The sequence below is a fragment of the Myxine glutinosa genome, chromosome 9 (genome assembly GCF_964187855.1).
Source record: "Myxine glutinosa chromosome 9, kmMyxGlut1.1, whole genome shotgun sequence".
NCBI lineage: Eukaryota > Metazoa > Chordata > Myxini > Myxiniformes > Myxinidae > Myxine > Myxine glutinosa.
Genome location: NC_136269.1, coordinates 82,350,036 through 82,371,935, shown reverse-complemented (window position 1 = coordinate 82,371,935; position 21,900 = coordinate 82,350,036). Strand labels below are relative to the sequence as shown.

At 46.1% G+C, this 21,900-nt stretch overlaps 1 long non-coding RNA gene across 1 annotated transcript in view; it reads left to right on the top strand.

The window, feature by feature from the left end:
• LOC137434679 (uncharacterized) overlaps positions 1 to 21,900 on the top strand; it is a 276,381-nt gene that overhangs the window by 103,999 nt on the left and 150,482 nt on the right. Inside the window, exon 3 of the long non-coding RNA XR_013624540.1 lies at positions 780 to 918. This is a non-coding gene — a long non-coding RNA (uncharacterized LOC137434679). The remainder of the gene's footprint in view (positions 1 to 779; positions 919 to 21,900) is intronic.

Sequence of the window (21,900 nt, the reverse complement as noted above, 5' to 3'; positions counted from 1 at the left end):
TAGGCTGGGGTAGCACTGCAGGTTGGTAGCATGCTAACGTCTAAGCTCTTTGATCATTGATTTTACTCCCTGTGGAGCCAAATATAAATAAATCTGCCTCCTGGCTTTACCTTTGCTATTTAGGTCTTGTAAGTCAATGATCCCACAATATATTTTGGAAAGAGGACGTTGTGTGGTTGTGACATGGCTAAATTCCCTGCCTTGGGATTAAATGGGTCAATATTCAAGGTTGATGTGAACCTTTTATTCAAGAAAGTCAAAACGCACAGGAAAATCTATGAACTCATCAATTTCAGGTATTCCTCTTAGACACATACACAGTTGTCCCATCAATGTGGTGGTGTCTTGATGGCACCCGAGTTGAAATATTTGGGACAGGTATGCAGGCTGCCATTCCAGGACACTTTCTTTGACGTCTTATCTTTTTAAAACTCAATCTCACCAATATGTTCTTGGAGTGGGCCAGAGAGATGAATATCACAAGTTGGTAATTCTGGACTGGATGGGTGATGATTTAGAACTTCCAAGCTCATCTCCCTGAGAGGAGTAGTGGGCACATTTGGCATGTCATGGCGAGCATTATTATACTGAAAGATTACACCCTGACACATGTTATCTGCATATTGCGAGTCTCAGTTCATTGCATAACAAGTCACCGCAGTGTGCATTGATGGTTTTCCAATGATCAAGAAATTACACTGTTATATATTGAAAACCACAATTGCCAAAAGTTTTCTGGCTGGAAGTTAAACCTTAATTTCTTTTTTGGGTTTGTGCAGAACAAAATCATCTCCACTTCGCTTTGACTTTGGACTGAAATGATGGGATGCAGGTGTCTTCACTTGTCCCAGTCTTATTCAAGAAATCATCGTGATCCATCTGTTCGTGGTACAGGAGCTTCGTTGGTCCAACGGTCACGTGAGTTATCTTTTGATTAAATGTGACGTCCTTTGGCACCCACCTTCCACTAACATTGTTGAACATCAAGTGCAGATGAATGATGGATTCCACGCTTCCGACGCTGACGTCCAATTCTTCCGTAATTTTGCAAATAGTCATCCATCGATTCTTCAAAATAAATCTGCACAAGGAATTTCACAATTGCTTGAGTGAGAGCAGTTAGAATGCTCAAGAACGCTCACCAGTTCATGCCCATTTTGGTAACCGATCCACCATTTAACCTCATTGATGTGAAAACCATGCATCACCAAATTGTGCCCGTGGTTTCCTGTGAATTTGAGTCGATTGGACGCTCTCCTTCAGGATTAATGGCATATCTTTGTTCCAGCACACATATGACTGTTGACTGCCATCTTGGTGTTACCCAGAACTAGCAACGGTACCCACCCTATGGGCGGGTCTTCAATTGGGAGGCCCACATGAAAAGGCAAAATATCAGAAATTGAAGGCTTTTTAAAATTTTAAACGATTTATATAAACATCCGTTAAATCATATCACACGCAAATCATGAAAATCGAAACAGTATTTGTAGAATTTCAAAAAAGCCACATCACTGTTCATTTCGGTAAATATTATTCCATCGTGTTTGGAAAAACTGGAAATTGGAAAAATTTGAATTTTTTTTAAAAATTGGAAAAACAATACAGCCTATTTTACTCCAGGGTGTTTGGAAAAACTGGCAAATTGGAAAAATTGGAAAATTGGAAAAACAATATGGCCTATTTTACTCCAGGTGGGTTGGAAAAACTGGAAAATTGGAAAAATTGGAAATTGCAAAAATTAGAAAATCGGAAAAACAATATAGTATAGCGGTTACCGGAAGCATGACACAATCACCTTGCACCGGCTGATGACGTAACCGGCGGGCAGTTACTTGCCCGGACTCGCCCGGACATGTCCGGACTTGCCTTGCCCGGGCGGACTCTCGATTTGCATACCACGCCCCGTTGAGAGGCGTGGCTGACTTGTTTGCATACCACGACCCGCCTTAGAGGCGTGGCTTTTGTGTGGTGAACTTGTGATATAAATTGCCGCCCGTGTTAACGGGCTATTCAGTGCTTTTGAGTTCTTTCGAGTTGAGCTAGAATAAATAGCTCAGTGAAACTTCGTTCCTGGTGTCGTCCATTTTGTCCGGCTTTATCGTGCGAGCATAGCTCCACAATTGGTGACCCCTTTTCAAGAACATGGCGATGGAGTCATCTGTAGCTTTGAAGCTCCCTGGCTTTTGGGAATCGCACGCAGCCGTCTGGTTCGCCAAAGCGGCTTCTCAATTCGCCCTGCGGAACATTACGGAGGACACGACGCGCTACCACCATGTGGTCTCCGCGCTCAACGCCTCCGCTGCTGCCCGGGTCCTGAGCTTCCTACAGAACCCGCCGAACACCGAAAAATACGGCGCGCTCAAAGGCCTACTCCTCGGTGCGTTTGGACTCACGGAGACCGAACGCGCACGACAACTGCTCGACCTCCCGGAGCTGGGTGAGGCCCGTCCATACGAACGCATGGACCACATGCTTGCTCTACTTGGTGACCACAGCCCAGATTTCCTCTTCCGCGAGCTGTTCCTCCGGCAGCTACCCGGGCAGGTATGATTAGCTTTGGCTAATTCGCCCATCACAGACCCTCGCGCCCTGGCCAAGGAGGCCGATAAATTTTTCTCGGCCAGGCGACATGTCGGAGCGGCCGCCTGGAACCCTGGGCCGACCGAGGCAACGCCCGTGCCATGACCGGCGCCACCACCGGCCGAGTTAGCGCCACTGGCGGCAGCGGCCGCCGCGACGCCCCATCGACCGAACCCGACGCGACCAACGGAGCCTCCACCAGAGCAGACCATGTGCTACTACCACGCCAGGTTCAGGAAGAAGGCCAGAATGTGCCGCCCACCGTGCACTTTCGGCAGGTCAGGAAACGACCAGGCCGGCGCTCGCTGACTGCCATGAGCGTCGGCCATTCAGACAGCCTTCTGTTTATTACGGACACAGCGTCCGGGCGGCGTTTTTTGTGCAACACCGGCGCTCAGCTGAGCGTGATACCTGCCTCGGTTCAGGACGTGACCTTCAGCTCGCTCGCTTGCTCATTGAGCGGCTCTGCACCACCAAGCTAGCCTGCGCGCTCCCGGCCGCGGAGGATTTCACCCGCCTGCTCGCCGAGTTTCCCGCCCTCACGCAGCCGCCGTTTTCGGCTGTCGCCGTCAAACACGGCGTCGAACACCACATCCTGACCACAGGTCCACCGGACTATGCCAGGGCTCGTCACCTCGACCCGACCAAACTCACCATGGCAAAGGCGGTTTCGACGCGCTGGAGCGATTGGGCATTGTGCGGCGCTTGAATAGCACGTGGGCCTCGCCCCTGCACATCGTGCCCAAACCGGGTGGCGGATGGCGACCATGCGGCGATTACCGCCGCCTCAACGATGCCACCACCCCCGACCGGTACCCGATACCACACATACAGGACTTTTCCGCCCGTTTGGCGGGGCAGGTGAGCTTTTCCAAGGTCGACCTCATTCGGGGCTACCACCAGGTACCCGTCCGGCCGGACGACGTGCCGAAGACGGCGGTAATTACACCTTTTGGCCTCTTCGAGTTCCTTCGCATGCCGTTCGGCCTTAAGAACACGGCCCAGGCCTTCCAGCGGCTGATGCACAGCGTGCTGCGCGACCTCACCTTCCTTTTCGTCTACTTGGACGACATTCTCATCGCCAGCACTTTCCGGGCGGAGCACCTCACCAACCTGCACACGCTTTTTGAGCGCCTCGGCCAGCACGGCCTCATCGTCAACCCGGCGAAATGCCAGTTTGGCGTAACGGCGGTCGACTTCCTGGGGCACCGCATCACGAAGCGCGGTGCCGTCCCGCTGCCTACCAAGGTGGAGGCAGTAACAAGTTTCCCGCGCCCCCGCTCCATCAAGCCCCTACAGGAATTTTTGGGGATGGTAAATTTCTACCACCGGTTCGTGCCTCACGCCGCCCAACTCATGCGCTCCCTGTATGAAGCCCTCCGGGGCAAGCCGGCCAAGCACGACGTTGCCTGGACCAAAGAGATGGATGAGGCGTACACGGGCGCTAAGCTGGCCCTCGCCAACGCGACCATGCTGGCGCACCCGGTGCTCGACGCACCCATCGCCCTCACCATGGACGCTTCCGACTACGCGGTGGGCGCCGTGCATGAACAGTGGGTGAACGGGGCTTGGCAACCGCTGGCTTTCTTCAGCTGGCAGCTTCGCCCTAACGAGCGCAAGTATAGCGCTTTCGACTGCGAGCTCCTCGGCCTTTACCTGGCCATTCGCCACTTCTGCCATATTTTAGAGGGCCGCCCGTTCACGGCGTTTGTGGACCACAAACCCCTGGTCTTCACCATGGCCAAGGTTGCAGAGCTGTGGTCGGCCTGCCAGCAGCGCCACCTCTCCGCCGTGTCCGAATTTACGACGGACATCCGGCACGTCGCGGGCAAGGACAATGCTGTGGCCGATTGCCTATCCCGGTCCGGCGCGAACGCCGTCCACCTCGGTGTGGACTTCGCCTGCATGGTGGCTGACCAGACCGCCGACCCCACGGTGCAAGCCCTCCGGACAGCGGACACAGGCCTGCGGTTGGCCGACGTCCCCTTCGAGGACATAGGCACAGTTCTCCTGTGCGACGTTTCCCTGGGCCAACCTCGCCCCATCGTGCCCACCGGATGGCAGCGGCACATTTTTGACGCCCTCCACGGCCTTTCCCACCCGGGCCGGAAAGCATCGCAGAAGCTCGTGGCAGCAAAGTTCGTCTGGCACGGGTTCCGTAAGGACGTCCGCGACTGGGCCAACGCCTGTGTCGCCTGCCAGGGCGCGAAGGTCCCCCGGCACACCCAGGCCCCGTTGGCACCATTTGACGTGCCCGCGCGGCGCTTCAACCACATCAATGTGGACCTGGTGGGACCCCTTCCCTCCTCGCGGGGCTTCACCCACCTCCTCACGATGGTGGACAGGACCACCAGGTGGCCGGAGGCCGTCCCGCTGGTATCAACAACATCCGCCGACGTGGCGCAGGCCTTCATTGGGACCTGGATTGCCCGTTTCGGCGCCCACTCGGACATCTCCTCCGACAGAGGCCCGCAATTCACCTCCGAGCTTTGGGGCGCGGTCGCCCAGGCCTTGGGGGTCAAGCTACACCGCACCACGGCCTACCACCCCCAAGCCAACGGCTTGTGCGAGCGGTTCCACCGCTCGATGAAGGCCGCTCTCAGGGCCAGCCTCCAGGACGACGGTTGGGTCGACAGGCTCCCGTGGGTCCTATTGGGCCTCTGAACGGCCCCTAAATAGGACCTCCAGGCTTCCACCGCCGAGCTGGTCTATGGCCAGCCACTGGGTGTGCCGGGCGAGTTCATCCCTGACGCCACCGTCCCCTGGTCCGCGGCTCGCCAACGCTCGGTCCTCCAGGAGGCAGCCAGGAGATTTGCCCCCGTGCCCACGTCCCACCATGGCTGCCCCCAACCCCACGTCCCCCCAGCACTTCGCACTGCGGAGTACGTTTTTATCCGGAATGACGCACACCGGGGACCGCTCCGGCCGCCGTACGATGGACCTTTCCGGGTCCTGAAGAGGGACGACAAGTCGTTCATCATTGACATCGGCAGCAAACCGGACCGCATCTCTGTGGACCGCCTCAAGCCAGCCCATTTGGACCTCGACCAACCTCCACGGTTGGCCCGTCCTCCAAGACGGGGCCGTCCCCCTCAACCAAGCCCCCCGCCCGACCATCCACCGCCACGCCACCTACCACCCCCACACGAATCGCCAGGGGTGGTTTCGGCCGGGTCATCAAGACCCCCCTCAAACTGACTCTCCCGGTGCAAGTTAATTCTGGGGGGGGGGGGGGGGGGGTGCATGTAGCGGTTACCGGAAGCATGACACAATCACCTTGCACCGGCCGATGACGTAACCGGCGGGCGGTCACTTGCCTGGACTCGCCCAGACGTGTCCGGACTTGCCTTGCCCGGGCGGACTCTCGATTTGCATACCACGCCCCGTTGAGAGGCGTGGCTGACTTATTTGCATACCACGCCCCGCCTGAGAGGCGTGGCTTTTGTGTGGTGAACTTTTGATATAAATTGCCACCCGTGTTAACGGGCTATTCAGTGCTTTTGAGTTCTTTCGAGTTGAGCTAGAATAAATAGCTCAGTGAAACTTCGTTCCTGGTGTCATCCATTTTGTCCGGCTTTATCGTGCGAGCATTGCTCCACAATAGCCTATTTTACTCCAGGGGGTTTGAAAAAAACTGGCAAATTGGAAAAATTGGAAATTGGAAAAATTTGAAAATTGGTAAAACAATATAGCCTATTTTACTCCAGGGGGTTTGGAAAAACTGGCAAATTGGAAAAATTGGAAATTGGAAAAATTGGAAAATTGGAAAAACAATATAGCCAATTTTATTCCAGGGGGGTTTGGAAAAACTGGAAAATTTGGAAATTGGAAAATTTGGAAAATTGGAAAAACAATATAGCCTATTTTACTCCAGGGGCTCGCAGGATTACCCACCCAAAATTTTGTTGCGATTGGTTCAGCCGTTTTTGCGGTACCTGGGAACAGACAGACAGACATTTGGTGAATTATAGTAAGATGCTTTCAGCAACGAGGATGAGGCTGGCAGGATAGTCTAGGGGTGCGCTCACTCGTCCTCTGAGCCGTCTAGTCTAGATTCGACTTTCGGGGCAACTGTAAGTTGCCATCCAGGTGTACGAGGAATCAACGTGTGTGCTCCGAGGACAGCAAGACTCCCGTCCTTTGGATTGATGTTAAACCGAGTGTCTCGTCTGTCGGCATTAGTTGGCTGACTTAAATATCCATTGGTGTCCTCCATGAAGAGTAGGCGAGCTGTCGTCGGTTTCCTGAGCAAATTCCAAAATTTCTGCCCCAACATGCAAGGGGCATTGCAAGAGCGGAAACGCTGCCCCCCCCCCCCCCCTCTGTGTTGCAGTGACCACTCTCATTCCACCGTTCCACCAATTGCTGTTGCGTAGCGATAAATAATTGTTTTGAGAGGTGTTGTTTGTTCAGCGAAATGGTTCCGAATGCTAATAACGTTTTAAATATTTGTGCCAGACGTTCTGGTTTTGGGGGATCCTGTTGTTGGACAGGGTCGAGATAAAGGAGCGGGCAGGCGGGAAGCCAGAAGCACCATGACAGCCGCTGTGATTAAACTGATACATGACACGCGGTGGCCGTGGGCAGCTGGCGTGCCCGTGGATGGAGTCATACCTTGCGGGATTCCTAATTAAACTTTCCTTTTCACTGTCCGCCGTTAATGAGCAGGTTATTTGAGAATCGGCGGGTCGCCATCCATCAGTGTCGTGATAGCCTGACTCGCGTCCTCGACAGAGCCCGCACCGTCCGCTCCTGCGCTCATCCGCTGGGTGAGAGCAGCCATTGAGTGTGCGCCGCGATCCACCCACCAACGTCATCGTCACCGAGACCCCGACATCACCTGCCGTGTTCGACGCTTTCTCATCGTCTGTTTTCTTGTCAATTACCGATATCTCTGAAAGCTTTACAGATGCATTATTACTTTATTACTATTTATTTTATTATTATACCGTGCATACCTTCGCCAAACTGCTTGTTTTTTAAGCGGTGAAACAGCTTCAATATTTGTCTGTGTCCTTCCTTCCATCCGTCATTTAAAATGAAGAAGAAGAACCCTATTGACCCACAGTGTTTAATTCCAAAGGGCAATTCTGAAGAGTTCCAAACAGTAATTATGAAGGGTTCAATAAAGGGTAATTCCAAAGGGTTCCAAAGGGTAATTCTAAAGGGTTCAAAAGTGTAATTCTGAAGGGTTCAAAAGCGTAATTCTTAAGCGTTCTAAACATAATAATTATAAAGGGTTATATAAAGGGTAATTCTGAAGGGTTCCAAAGGGTAATTCTAAAGGGTTGAGAAGTGTAATTCTAAAGGGTTCTGAACAGTAATTATAAAGGGTGATATAAAGGGTAATTCTGAAGGGTTCCAAAGGGTAATTCTAAAGGGTTCAAAAGTGTAATTCTAAAGGGTTCAAAAGTGTAATTCTAAAGGGTCCTAAACTAATTATAAAGGGTTCTATAAAGGGTAATTCTGAAGGGTTCTAAAGACTAATTCTAAAGGGTTCAAAAGCGTAATTCTAAAGGGTTCTAAACAGTAATTATAAAGGTTCTAAACAGTAATTATAAGGGGTTATATAAAGGGTAATTCTAAAGGGTTCGAAAGTGTAATTCTGAAGGGTTCTAAAGAGTAATTCTGAAGGGTTCTAAAGGGTAATTCTGAAGGGTTATAAAGATTAATTAAAAAGGGTTCTAAAGAGTACTTATGAAGGGTTCTAAAGGGTAATTATAAAGGGTTCTAAAGGGTAATTATAATGGGTTCTAAAGGGTAATTATAATGGGTTTTAAAGGGTAATTCTAAAAGGCTCCAAAGGATAATTCTAGTGGGTTCTAAAGTGTACTTCCAACGGGTTCTAAAGGGTATTTCTAATGAGTTATAAAGAGTAATTCTAAAGGGCAATTCTAATGGGTTGGTACAGCTTGGGTCTCACTATCTGCCATGATCTTTCTTGGGAAAACCACATTTCCAAGCTGGCCTCCAAAGCCAGTCACCGACTGGGCATCCTCCATCATGCGAAGTCCTTCCTTGGCACCTCTGAGCTTCTCACCACATACAAAGCTTTCTTCCGCAGCTTGAGGGAGTACTGCTCTCCCCTCTGGGCTGGTGCTCCTGCCTCACACCTAGCTTGGCTTCACGCTGTAGAAACCAAAGCTTTCAGGATCATTGGTATCTCCCGCGATGAAGCTGATTCTGAGGGCCTTTCACTCTCTCACCACAGGCGGGTTGGTGGTCTTTCTGTCTTCTACCGACTCCTCTCCGGCCTTGCTCCCCCAGCTCTCTCTGTGCTCTGTCCCCCAAATATTCCTACAGGTCGCACAAGATCTGCCAGCAACCCTCTTATGGTTAAACTGCCAAAATCTAGGCTCTCTGCGCACTTTCACTCTTTCATTCCTATTTTTTCCCTCCTCTGTAACAAACTCCCCCACTCCCTTCAATCCCACTCCTCCCTCCATGTCTTTAAAACAGCTGTTCACCACCATCTCTTATCTTCCCCCATCCAAAACCTTGATCTTTTCTACCCCCGCTAATTCACCCCAGATACACTTTTTTGAAATTCCAACTTCTTTCCTGGAAGTTCTTGCAGTGTCCATATGTTTTATACCTCTCACACCTCCCCCCAAGCCCTCTCCCTCCCACAGTTCTCTCGATGTCCCAGCTCTCAAATGTTGTGTTTGTGTCCTTCCCCCTCTCTCCCCATTTTGTCTACCGCTCCCCTTATTTTGTGTTTTATGTGTCGGTTTGAGTTTTTGTGTGATGAATGTTAGCTCTTTCACGTGCCTCGATCTTGTATACAAAACCAAAAAAAAAGTCTGATTCCAAAGGGTAATTCTAATAGGTATTTCTTATGGGTATTTCTAATGGGTTGAAAAGGGTAATTCTAAAGGGCAATTCTAATGGGTAATACTAAAGGGTAATTCTAAGGGGTAATTCTAAAGGGTAATTCTAAAGGGTAATTCTAAAGGGTAATTCTAAAGGGTATTTCTCATGGATATTTCTAATGGGTTGGTAAAGTGTAATTCCAAAGGGTAATTCTAAATGGAAATTCCAACGGGTATTTTAATGGGTAATTCAAAAGGATAATTCTAAAGGGTATTTCTAAAGGGTATTTCTAATGGGTAATACTAAAGGGTAATTCTAAGGGGTAATTCTAAAGGGTAATTCTAAAGGGTAATTCTAAAGGGTATTTCTCATGGATATTTCTAATGGGTTGGTAAAGTGTAATTCCAAAGGGTAATTCTAAATGGAAATTCCAACGGGTATTTTAATGGGTAATTCAAAAGGATAATTCTAAAGGGTATTTCTAAAGGGTATTTCTAATGGGTTGGTAAAGTGTAATTCCAAAGGGTAATTCTAAAGGGTAATTCTAATGGGTATTTCTAATGGGTAGAAAAGGGTAATTCCAAAGAGCAATTCTAAAGGGCAATACTAATGGGTAACACGAAAGGATCATTCTAAGGGGTAATTCTAAAGGGTAATTCTATTGGATTAGAAAGGGTAATTCTAAGGGGATCTAAAGTGTAATTCTAAAGGGGTTTTTAAGGGTAATTACCTTCGCAAAAGCGGAAGGTTATGTTTTGATCGCTGTGTATTTATTTGTATGTCTGTGTGTGTGTGTGTGTGTATGTTATTCGCATAACTCAAAAAGTATTCAACCGAATTGCATGAAATTTGGTGGGATGATTGGTTATTATACGGGACACATTTGTTTAGATTTTGGGAGCAATCGGGTCAAAGGTCAAGGTCAAGGTCACGAAAAGGTCAAAATCGTATTTTTACCATAGCGCGGTCAATTTTTATCCAATTGGCATGCGTATAATGCCAAAATGTTCAGAATTCAATGCCCGATCTTGTGATATACGACATGACCCAGTGAAGACATTACCCTTGTTAGCGGTTGGGGGTCAAAGGTCAGGGGGGTCACGACCTTGCAAAATGTGCGTTTTTTGTCATAACTCGGTCAATTCTTATCCGATTTGCATGAAATCAGCACCAAACTGTTCACTGTTCTGTTCCCTACACTCCCATGCCAAGTACAGAACAGTAGCTGCGGCGAAGGTATGCGCTCTACCGAGTGCCCGTTCTAGTTCTAAAGTGTTTCGTTCGTTTCTAGGCTTTGCCTATTTCATATTAAAATGTCAAACTGAACCGCTTCCTTCGGACAAGGGTGCGATTCGGACGACACAAATTTGTTTGTTTGATTATTTATTTATTTGTATCCGAATGGGCCTCCTTGCCACAAACGTGCCCACCTTTCCGCTGACCCCAGCGTGGCGCCATCAGGAACGCGGCGCGTCATGCCGGGCGTGCGTTATTAAAATGGAAGTCTATGTAGATAAGCGTTGCATAACAATTAATCAAACTTCCTCAATTACCCCTCCGCAAAGGAGCGTGACAAGGGCGTTTGAAGCCGGGCGATGTGTCTGCTGCAGCGATTTACGTCGAGGCACTGGGCTGCTGATCCATTAGAAAGTTGTCCGCAAAACAAATGAATCATTAACAGTGAATGTGGACCATGGCTGTCCCAGCCTTTGATTCCTAAAAGCGTCCCATCGCAAGCACAAGTGAAAGAGACCATTTTAAGCGATTCATATCGCTTTCAACAATGCTATTCATATTGTTCATAGAATGAAGAAGTTCGATTCAAAAGCATTTCTTTCCTTTTACAAATATCGCACCCATGTTCGAAGGAAGCGGTTCGGTTTGGCATTTTTATTATGAAATAGGCAAAGCTTAGAAACAAACAAAACACATTATAATTTTAGAAACACTTTTGAACCCTTTTTAATTACCCTTTAGAATTACCCTTTATAATTACCCATTACAACCCTTTTTAATTACCCTTTAGAATTACCCTTTAGAATTGCCCTTTATAATTACCCATTACAACCCTTTACAATTACCCTTTATAATTACCTTTTACAATTACCCATTACAACCCATTACAACCCTTTACAATTACCCTTTAGAATTACCCTTTTTAATTACCCATTACAACCCTTTACAATTACCCATTAGAATTACCCTTTAGAATTACAGTACTCATTAGAATTACCCTTTCGAATTACCTTTTGGAATTACCCTTTAGAATTACCCTTTATAATTACCCTTTAGAATTACTCTTCAGAATTACTCATAAGAATTACCCTTTAGAATTACCCTTTAGAATTACCCTTTAAAATTACCCTTTGTAATTACCCATTACAACCCTTTACTATTACCCTTTAGAATTATCCTTTAGAATTGCCCTTTATAATTACCCATTACAACCCTTTACAATTACCCTTTAGAATTACCCTTTATAATTACCCATTACAACCCTTTAGAATTACCCTTTATAATTACCCTTTATAATTACCCATTACAACCCTTTACAATTACCCTTTAGAATTACTCTTTAGAATTACCCATTAGAATTACCCTTTAGAATTACAGTACTCATTAGAATTACCCTTTCGAATTACCCTTTCGAATTACCCTTTAGAATTACCCTTTAGAATTACCCTTTAGAATTACCCTTTATAATTACCCTTTAGAATTACTCTTTAGAATTACTCATTAGAATTACCCTTTAAAATTACCCTTTAGAATTACCCATTGCAACCCTTTACAATTACCCTTTAGAATTACTCTTTAGAATTACCCATTGGAATTACCCTTTATAATTACCCATTACAACCCTTTACAATTATCCTTTAGAATTACCCATTACAACCCTTTACAATTATCCTTTAGAATTACCAGTTGGAATTACCCTTTATAATTACCCATTACAACCCTTTAGAATTACCCATTAGAATTACCCTTTAGAATTACTCTTTTGAATTACTCTTTAGAATTACCCATAAGAATTGCCCTTTAGAATTACCCTTCAGAATTACCCTTTAGTATTACCCTTTAGAATTACCAATTAGAATTACCTTTTAGAATTACACTTTAGAATTACCCTTCAGAATTACCCTTCAGAATTACCCTTCAGAATTACCCTTTAGAATTACCCTTTAGAATTACCCTTTAGAATTACCCTTTAGAATTACCCATTAGAATTTCCCTTTGGAATTACCCTTCAGAATTACCCTTTAGAATTACCCTTTAGAATTACTCTTTCGCATTACCCATTAGAATTACCTTTTAGAAAAAACCCATTATAATTACCCATTATAATTACCCATTAGAATTACCCTTTAGAATTACTCTTTTGAATTACCCTTTATAATTACCCATTAGGATTACCCATTAGAATTACCCATTATAATTACCCCTTAGAATTACCCTTTAGCATTACCCTTTAGAATTACCCTTTGGAACCCATTGGAATTACCCTTTAGAATTACCCTTTAGAATGACCTTTTAAACCCCTTTAGAACACTCTTGAATTACCCCTTAGATTCAGCCTTTGAACCCTTCAGAATTACCCTTTAGAATCAGCCTTTAGACCTCATTAAAATTACCCTTTAGAACCCCATTATAATTACCCTTTAGAACCCTTTAGAATTAACCTTCAGAATTACCTTTTAAACCCCTTTATAACACCCTCTAAAATTACCCTTTAGATTCAGCCTTAAGAACCCATTAGAATTTCCCTTTAGATTCAGCCTTTAGAATCCTTGAGAATTACCTTTTAGAACCCTTTAAAATTACCCTTTAGATTCAGACTTTTGAATCCTTGAGAATTACCTTTTTAGAACCCACTATAATTCCCCTTTAGAACCCCCTGGAATTACTCTTTGGAACCCCCTAGAACCCAATAGGATTGCCCTTTAGAATCCTTTAGAACTGCCCTTTAGAACCCGTTAGAAATACCGTCTAGAACCCAATGGAACCTTTTAGAATTACCCTTTATAATTAAATGCGGTGGGTTGGAAAGGTTCTTCTTCCCCTTCGTCTTCTTCTTCTTCATTTTTTGACGGACGGACAGACGGACAATACAAATATTGTAATGAAGCGACTTCATCAATTAATAATGGAGATAGATCCATGTTGATGTTCCTGCGAGCGGTTTGTTTGAAAGATTGTTACAGACTTTAGAGAGAAAGAGATTCTTCAAGACATTTGTTTTATATTTCCTTCCTGAAGCACATGAAGATATTGTCGTTCTTCACCAGATGCTTCTATTAGCGTCTTGCTGCTTCTTATGCTTCCTGCACCACTTCGACGCCATGCTTCTGCCTTTCTGGCATAATAAGAAGCAACCTTGTAGGATATTGATCCCAATTAATCTTTGACCATTGAAATAATCCGTTTATGATATAGAATCTTTCAGTGGTTTCACGATCCGTATTGGTTTTTGTTTAATGAATGAGTCCTGTTTTTGAAATAAATTGAGGGACAAAGATAAAACAGAGCTTATTTCGAGTGTAAGGGGTGATTAGGATGGGAATGTCCTTTATGGACTCCATATTTTACCTGTGGGCTGGAAGTATAGCTTAGACTCACTTTTGAACTATCTAGTCTGGGTTCAAATCTCGACCTACTTATATAACTGCCGTCCTGGTGTTTCGCATGCAGGGAGACCCATCAATGTGTGCGCCATCCATCGGAACTAGGAGGCTAAGCTGGAGGACCTGTCTGTCTGCGAGTACAGCCTCAATGCTCTCAACTAATCAATCACTCCATGTGGCTAGGATTATACGTATAAACAAATAGACTCCTCCCATGCTCTTCTAGCATAACTGCAATCATGAAATGCCACACAAGGTAAGCTCTTTTGCTGTTTCAAACTCTTCACATAATCCCTCCACAGCTATAATGGCATTTACACATGTGTACTATGTGTAAATGTTGTATATATATATATATTGTCGTGTCACCCGCGATTAAGACCGCCTGATGGCAGATAGCCAAACTGCTTTAACTCCTGAGGTGGCACCCAATTATGGCGGTTATCACGCACGTGCAAGATGGAAGGCTGCAAGGTATTTACCTGAACGAAAAGAAACACAGGTTTATTCCCGAAACCACAAAACATGCAAACACGACAAATAAAATGCAGCAATAATGAATTTAATGAAAATAAAGTGTGGAATGAAAATAATGGAAAAAATACTGAGGTATAATTATACAGTGAGGTCCCTCTGACAGACACACAGATGCACACAGGGAAAGGTAAGGGAATGAAAAGAAATCCCCTTTCAGCACTTAGCTGGTCCCAATAGGTCCTTTTAGGAGCTTGATGGCTGTTAAAGCCCAACGTAGCCACTCGTGCGGGAAGCGCTCCAAAATGGTGATGGTCCGAAAACGCCGCACGCTTTCGGCTCCACAGGCAGGAGGCGAATCGCGAAGGTGATTTACTCCACTGTCGGGGAGGGACAGCATGGCCTCTAGCTCCTCCTCACACTGACCACGCCAAAGGTTCGTTCCTCCAAAGTGACAAAACCCAGCACAAGAACAGATATCGCGCCAACAAAACAAAACGGCCAGTGTCTTGTTCGAGCTGCCTTTCCTCCTCAAGCTCTAGATCTCGTGGCGTCATCCCTACCAATCGGGAAGCCTCTTTCAAAACGCCTCGTGCTCCTCTGGGCCAATCACGTCCCTCAGGGGTGTGGCCTGCTGGCTCTTTCTCAACCCCCCCCCCCCCACCCTTCCAATCATACCACACTCCGGGGGCATGGCGTTTTGCCATAAGTGTTCATAGGGTCGACTCAGCTTGGCTTGTAAATGTAATTTATCGATGGCTTTCATAGCCGCTGTGGCAGCAAAACGTAAAGTGAAAGATTACAGAGGGTAAGCATGCACTGCGGAAATTCTCCTTAATGCCTATCAACAATTAGCACTGCTTCACCCCCCATGTGAAGAACAATTAAACGACCTTAAACTATATTTTCCGACTTACTGTACATCGAGATTTCTCCGATATGTCACACGGTCCATGCTACTTCTTATACAGTTCTACCTCCCCTACGGTATGCTTTCACCTACCCCCCATAAACGTAACAATATATATATATATATATATATATATATATATATATATATATATATATATATATATATATATATATATATATATATATATATATATATATATATATATATATATATACAGTATATACTATATATATATATATATATATATATATATATACATAATGTATATACACACACATATCCACCATATAAAACATAAAACACAATGTCAGTTTGTGTGTTTGTACAGATGCCTGTCCACCTTCGTAGGGGTAGGTTTTAAAGGTCAATCTTTTAACACAAATGTGTGTTCACTATGGTCTATGTTTGAGAATAATATGGGTATTCATTTACATGCGTTTAATGCCTACTAAATAATGAAGATATAAGCACACCTGACAATAGGCTGAGGCGTCAGACTTTGGCAAGCTTACGAGGCTGAACCGTCGAATAAACTGTTCCAACCCGTCATATTTGACGGGCTTTTTACTAATATATATATATATGTATATACACTACCGGTCAAAAGTTTTAGAACACCTCAATTTTTCCAGGTTTTATTGAAATTTACGCAGTTTAATGTCTCAATGTATTCTGAAATTAAGCATAGAACAAATAAACAATTGGAGATAAAAAAAGAAATCATAGAATCATTTTGTTTAACAAAATTTAATTTAAATTTTTGACTCGGCAAAGTAGCCACCTTTTGCAGATATAACCGCCGAACACACTCGTGCCATTCTTTCGACGATGGAAATCGAATATTGTTCGGGAAGTTCTTCCCAACACTGTTGCAGAATTTCCCACAAATGTGTTGCACTTGTAGGTTGCTTTGCTTTCACCCTTCTGTCCAGTTCATCCCAAACCAGCTCGATGGGGTTTAAGTCTGGAGACTGTGCTGTCCATTCCAGGATTTGAAGCCTACCATCTTGTTCTTTTCCTTGAAGGTAGTTTTGACATAGCCTGGAGGTGTGTTTAGGGTCATTATCTTGCTGTGGGATGAACCCCTGACCAACGAGGCTTATACCAGAGGGTATTGCATGGCGCTGCAAAATGCTGTGGTAGCCCTTTTGGTTCAGGGTGCCAGTCACTCTGTGCAAGTCGCCGACTCTGGATCCAGTAAAAGAGCCCCAGACCATCACGCTTCCTCCTCCATGTTTGACAGTTGGTGTCACACACTGAGAAACCATCCTTTCGCCTACTCGACGGCGTACAAAAACCCTGCGTGATGAATCAAAGATTTCAAATTTTGATTCATCAGTCCATGAGACCTTCTTCCAGTCTTCAGTAGTCCACTGGCGGTGCTTCATGGCCCAAGCAAGCCTCTTTTTCTTATTTTGCCATCTTAGCAATGGCTTTCTAACTGCCACTCGACCTGTCAAACCTGCAGCTCAAAGTCTTCTCTTCACAGTTGAAACTGAGACTTGCTTACTTCGACCAGTGTTAAGCTGTGCTTGAAGCTGTTGTCCTGTGAGCCACCTATCACGCAAGCTGTTGACTCACAGAAACTTGTCATCTGATTCTGTTGTGGCTTTGGGTCTGCCAGACCTCTTCCTGTCAGAGTTTCCTCCAGTTTCCAATATACTACTTCCTGCAGTGCAATATTGTCCAAATAATGCTTCAGAGGGTGTAATAACAGTCTGTTCCAATACTGCTTTTATACAGACAGGGGGTTTGTAATCAAGTAATCAGCAGAAGTTGGGACACCTGTCAGAATTGTTTGCATCAACTTTCAAGGCTTAATTTACTTACATTGCTCCAGAACAGCTGTAAGTTGTTAACCCATTACTAACTTGTTCCCTGAAGAAGGCCTTTTTTACAATATAACTGTGCAATTTACATGATTTTCCCGTTTTTGCTAACCTAAACTTTTTTTTTAACCTCGAGCAGTTTACTGCTTACCTTTGTACCATTTCAGGTTATTCACTGGACAGCAAACTGCATAAATTTCAATAAAAACTGTAAAAATTGAGGTGTTCTAAAACTTTTGACTGGTAGTGTGTATATATATATATATATATATATATATATATATATATATATATATATGTATGTATGTATATATATATATATATATATATATATATACATACATACATATATATATATATATATATATATATATATATATATATATATATATATATATATATATATATATATACATACATATACATATACATATATAATATATATATATATATCTAATATATATATATATATTGTTACGGAACCCAACGTCGGCCTCTGTTCCCCTTATCGAGGGGGAATTAATCCCCTCGTTTATGACTGACCGACGTGGTCCCTGACGCTGCCCAGCTACCTCCGGAAAGGCAGGTGCACAGCCCCATTCGTACTGCGGACAGATGTTAATTGCCGAGCGGTTTTAGCAACCGCGGCACGAACTATTAACAAGGAACTAACCCGATCCTTGAACGTTGGCCAAATCGTGCCACAGGTGTCCAATGTGGAAACCTCAAAGACGAACGGATGTGAAGAAGAAGAAGGCAAAAGGTTGGAAATACGAATATGATTTATTACTACTATTTACACAATTAAAGAAACCAAGGAAGAAGGAAGGATAATAAAATAAAATACAGAAAGAATGGAAGGAGACACAGTGCAAATTAGCTTATTCTAAACAGGCTTAACTTATACCCCAGGACAACACACACAGAACAAACTCACGTACACAGGAGGATGGAATGGAGGCAGGAACGAAGGACTGGAAGGAGAGAGGAAGGTTCAGCTGGGGCAGATGGTTCGGGCTTGATCCCGCGCGGGACGTCGGGCTGGACCTCGACGGTCACCGATGCCACCGATCCTGGTTCCCGCGGGGTAACGGGTTGAAGCTGCCTGGTGGAGCCAACGCTGCCTGGTGGAGTCAATGCTGCTTGGTGGAGTCAACGCTGCTTGGTGGAGTCAAAGCTGCTGGGGGGAGTCAAAGCTGCATGGTACTGCTCGTGGTACTGCCTCTGGACTCATCTGCCGCATCTCTCTCTCTCCAACTCTGACTCTAAGGCTTCCGCGCACGCTTTTATTTCCCCTGGGGCGATCAAGCAGCCGGCCTCCAGGACACGCCCATCGGCGAGCTCACCTCGGCCCTGATTGGCCGCGAGGGCCCACCGATCCCGCCCCCAGAGGAGGCGTTGGCAAGGCCACGCCTTGTTCCTGGCGCTGGGCTGACTCCTCCCACCTTCTGCTCCGAGATGACCTCATGCTCAATGGAGTCTTGCAGCGAAAAACACGGTCCCAAAGCAGCAGCGGCGAATGCAGAAAACCGCCCAATGCAGTTGGCAATTGATGACAAAAGGGGAATTTGTGAAGGGAATCTACCTTATTTGAATTCGGTGCAATGGAGTGTTAATTAATGGAAGACAAAGCCTTAATCTAATACACATAATAAGGAGATAACTACTGAACAAGGAGGAAATCTATGATTTGCTACGTGATTGTATATGGAATAACTACGGGCACGACGTTTGACCTTTATACACCAAATGGAGGAAGGAGGGTGATATTTTACAACAATAAAAAAAACACAATTCTCATATCCACAACACTGCACCCTCCTCCTCTTAGGCACGACCCGGGTCTATTAAACTTTTACCTTTAGTGTGGCACGTAGGTGTAGTTCCCTCTACATTAACCTGACCCTGAGTGTGACAGTTTTAAAACACAAATAAATATGTCCCGCTGCTCCATTGCACCCTGCCTAACAGACTCCTGCCCACAGCTAACCGAATTGCGGAATGGTTTTCAAACTACAACATGAACGATGGGGGAGCATTACTTACAGTTAACGTTACTTGTATTTCCAAAACTAACCTAGGACCTGTAATTGTTCTTTTTGGGGGGAGACAGCTTGCCCCGCATCGACGCACCATACAGCACCAAAAACACACCAAAACACCATAAAGCACCGGAGTGCACAGTCACCACAGTTCATAATAAAAGATAAACAAACCCCTGGTGCTGGTCTTCCTCTTCGGCTCCATTTGCTGGCTAATGCTCTTCCTGATGTCTTTCTTCATCTTCTTACTGGCGGCCTATTTGGACATAATTAAACAAAATGCACAAAATGTGTCCGTTTTTATTTATGGCCCACAGGGCCGACTAGGAGTGGTTCACCTGTGTGGCATAGGTGCCATGCTACCAAGGTCCGCCAGCAAGATCTCGGGCCATCATGGCCGGTTCCAGCAGAGGGGCCATTCCCCCACCCGTGGGGTCCATAAGTGGTGCTCAGCCACAGATATGTGGTCCATAAGTGGTGCATCGATGCAGACAGCTGGTTGCGGGAGTTTCGGGCACACAATGGCGGACTCCCGCACGCTCCCCTCGGCGCCCAGTGGCGCACAGTCCTCAGGTGGGAGACAAGGGGGGGGGGGGGGGAGACGACAGGTGAGCGAGGGGTAAGGTCGCAAGGGTACACATCAACAAGGCAATGCAAGACGAGGTGCGTACGGAGAGCGAAGTGAGAAAGCTCGTCCCTACCATACGTCACCCCCCCTGTTACCTACTCTACCCTTGCCCTTACCCCATATGTACAAAAATCTACACATTTACAAATTCGCCGCTACCGTCACGTCTTCCCCATATTTTCCCTATACCAAATTCGTCCCCACAATCCCTCTAACCAAAATTTGCCATCACCCAATTCATCATCAATCCTCATAAGGAGGGAGAGATGGAACAACAAAGCACAATGTCATATCCACGTCATGATGCGTCTCACATTCCAAACATTTGCACAGTAAAAATAATAAAAACAACCTGGCATGGTGTGGAGGTACGTCATCTCAGGTGAGTGGATGTAGATGGTGCGAGGAGATTCATAATCCTAACTATCTTCTAAATGACTTTAATACACTTTACACAACCCGGGGTCTTTCCCTGCCAAACCATTGGCCATCTTACTCTATGCGGTTTTAAGAACCGAATTCCCATTGACCCAACTGTGGTGCTGCCTCAATTTGGGGTCTCACTCCCCCGTTTGAACTCCCTGTGCCCTTGCACAATTTCAGGACTGGGTCGTGTGGCTCTCCCAGCAGGTCTACCCACCTGCACACCTCCACCACTGTAGTTGCCTCCGAGCTTACCTGCTCCTTAACCTAACCTATCTACCTGGGGAAGGCCCTATGGCGCTCTCCCCACTCGGTGCCCTCTGGCACTGGGCTACCCGGGTCCGTCCTCCGGATCCTCGGGCCCCATCCACAACTCTACCGGCTCCCAGAGCCCACCTGCGGCCTCACCTGGCCAACATCCTCACAGTGGTGGAGTGCCCAACCAACTACACACACTAACAGGCCACACGCCCAGCCATTTCCACGTCACTAATGCACCCATCTGAACACCATTCTTCCACCACGCACCACAGATGCCAATATCCAACCACAATTTACCTGTACCCTCTACCTAACACTTCCACTACCCTCCCCGGGTATTCGTGATGGGGTCCATCCTCCTTTCCCCCATCCACACCTTCGCACCATCCACTCCACTCCACAGTTTCCACCATACTCACTCCACGACCATCCATTCCATACTCCATGTATTCCACACAATCATTTTCCATACACCTGTATTTGCACACCTGTGCAATCACTCCGGGTGGTACCTGCACCCTCCTTCCTCCCTGGACCATTTGGTCAACACAACACACATCACCATCACTCACTCATACACTGCTCCATACACCTGTTCTGTTGCACACCTGTGCAATCACAATTGTTCCTCACTCACTGCTCCATACACTTCCACTCTCAATACAACTCACAATCACCCTTTCACAATACACTTCTGAATACACCTTCAACACTCACACGGCATCATCTGACCTACCTGGTGCCCTGCTAAAACTCGCGCTTCCCCGTCGCCCCTTATATTATTGCGCTCCCTCGTCATTATCATCCAACTACCCTCTCTATGTCCCCACTACCTGTCCAAATGTTGCTACTTACCTTACCGTTACCTATGGTCATCTCGAGATCCCTACACATTTTATCCTAACCCTCCTGGGCTAGTTGTCACTGCCAAACCCCATAAACCTATAGCTCCTTTGCCCCCGTGTGAGAGATGGCAGAGTTGCCATCCCACCACAACGGGTATCTCTTACTACCAATTTGGCCCATCCAATTTCAGCCAATCAAAAAGTTGCCAATCACTCTACCAATCATCTGCCAATCATCAAATTTTGCCAATCACTTCTGCTAATCCTATTTACTATTCTAAATTTCGGATCAAAACACTATCATCATTACAGTCCTCTATATCTGAGCCTCGGTGCGTCGTTACCTCATTAAAACTCGGCTTCACAAAGCCGAGCAATGAATTTGGGTGGTTTGGTCGCCTACAGGTTGAATCCGTCTGGCATTCGGTGCAAGGGGGGGGGGGGGGGGGGGGAGGGGTTTGGTCGGGCCA